This window comes from Crocodylus porosus, unplaced genomic scaffold (assembly GCF_001723895.1).
Source record: "Crocodylus porosus isolate Cpor-Errol unplaced genomic scaffold, CroPor_comp1, whole genome shotgun sequence".
Classification (NCBI taxonomy): domain Eukaryota; kingdom Metazoa; phylum Chordata; order Crocodylia; family Crocodylidae; genus Crocodylus; species Crocodylus porosus.
Genome location: NW_017728915.1, coordinates 25,810,278 through 25,812,745, shown reverse-complemented (window position 1 = coordinate 25,812,745; position 2,468 = coordinate 25,810,278).

The window sequence follows — 2,468 nt, the reverse complement described above, 5'->3', positions numbered from 1 at the left end:
GCTTCCAGGGGAAGTGGTGCAGGCTCCAAGCCTGGGGGTCGGACTAGATGATCTACCTAGGTCCCTTCCGACTCTAGCTACTATGAAACTATGAAACTATGAAGCCTTCAAGTAACTCATATGTGGAAGGAGCAAGTCATGGGCACAGAGAATTTTTTTAAACAGACCATCTAGGATTTCCTTTACCCAGAAAAGCTTATTTCAGGCTTATGATTATCATAAATGTTATGGTAGTCTAAAAGGGATATTATAGCTATGATGGTCCAGAAATTGTGCAAGACAAGGATTTCTTAGAGTGATCTCTTTTATTGGACCAGCTATGTAGTTGGGATAAAGTTAGACAAGCTTTCAAAGGAGGGGTTTGTGAAAGGTGACTGGGGTGCTGCTTCCCCACAACCAGAGGCTGGGCAAGTGGCAGCAGCCGGCAGCCCAGCGGCAGCAGGCAGAGCCTGCTGCAGGTCCCCTGGGGGCAGAGACCACTGGCGTGCCACCAGCAGCATGCAGCCGGGGAGCAGTGCCTCGTTCTGTCCCTGCCACTGCCACAGGTGGGATCCAGTGTCACTGTGAGAGAAAGAGAGAGAGATCCGAAGGGGATCCATGCCTCCACCCCCCCATTGTTTTAACTAACAGCAAGGGGTTGACAATCACTGGTTTATTTCAGAACTTTAAAACCAATCGGTGTCTTTGACCCTTCACCTGTATGCCAACTCGAGGACAAACCCAGGGGCATGGAGGTCTGAGTAAGCACCCCATACCAGGAACCAAGTGGCCAAGGGCGAACCTATAACCGTAGCTGGCACTACCCCAAGTGAGGGGTGCTATTGGACCGCCCCCATCCCGCTCCTGCTACAAGCCTCCATATCTCTATAGTCGCTCAAGTTCCAGGACACTATCTGGAGAGATCTGCTGGACCCCAGGCCCTTCAGTCTCAGCCCGGGGTCTTTCACTAACAGGATCCAGGCTAACTGCCCACAATCCCCAGGAGTCCATTCTCCACAATAAAAAGAAAGCATGGGCAGGATGTCTGGCTCTCCCCATGTCCCGGTGTGTGTCTCTCCATCTCCACCCTGCACTTCCCTCTACTGATTTCCTCTTCTCTGTCATTGCAGTTTTCCCAGGGACTCGGCCAATCCACAGAGACGTCCTCCAACCCCATGACATCCCAGTTCCTACAGGTGAGCTCAGTATGGTTAGGTCAGGTGCATTCTCACCAGCGCTGGGGGCTGAGAGTCCTTGCATTCTCCAAGCCCATGCTGGAGGCTTCCCCGCCGGTCGCAGCATGCAGTTCCTTCTCTGTTCGGGTCCATCTGGCGGCAGTGACAGAATCAGCATCAAAGCGCAGAATTTCTCTGTGGTGCTGGAAGCTGCTGAGAGTGATACTCACTGCCAGCCTGGGGAGGAGAAGGGCACGAGCAGGTTTATTTCCCTTTCTCCCTCTCTCCCCTGCGCAGTCTTCATTAGCCCTTGGCATTTTATTATGCTTTTTATGTATTTTTCTGAAAAGCAGGTCGAGGACAGTCTATGTTTAAAATTAGTTAATTTAATAATGCAACCCACCCCGCCTTGCATGGATCATGGGGCACATGCCCCTCCCCCCATGCCCCCCCGTGTTTAAGACTGAGGTTGAGGTGGAGAAAACATAAAAGGGACATTTCAAATATGAAGGATCTTGGGGAACATCAATCTCCCTGCTACACACTTCTTCCCTCCCCCCTCCTCTTCTACCACACCAGACTTACCAACTGGAGGCAGCTCTTCTCGCTGCTGGCTCCACTCTTCACTTCCTGAGTGTGGTGCTGCGGCTGCACTCAGCATGGGAATTTATCAGCCAAATTATCAGCCCCATCAGGTTAATATCTGATACGGACAGTTTTCTTTATATTGGTACCAAACTGATATTGGACTGATATATCGGTGCACCTCTAGTGACAACGATACACAGATTCCAATTCAAGCACTCATACAGGGCACCTATACACATGCTGGACATCTGCTCCGACAGTTTCTAATTAGCACATATCAGAGCAGACTTGATGAATCAGTTATCATGCTCCAGCAGTCTCTATGTCTTGTATATTCAGTGTCCCTGCACTTCAAAATGTCAGCAGGGGCACTTAAAGCACCCCCACCACCATTTTGAAGCACAGGAGAATGATCACCTCTTGGCGAAACTGGCCAATTGTGGCTTTGGGTCCACCATGATCCGCTGGCTGGGAATTGGCTCTGTGGTCAGACCCAGAGGGTAGTAACTGGCGGAAGTCAATCATCATGGTGTCCTGTGACCAGTGGGGTCCCCCAAGGCTCTGTCCTTGGACCCACATTGTTCAACATCTTCATTAATGATGTGGACAGTGGAGTCAGAAGTTGACTGGCCAAGTTCGCCGATGACACCAAACTTTGGGGCAAAGCATCCACGCCAGAAGACAGGCGGGTGATCCAGGCTGACCTGAACAGGCTCAGCAAATGGG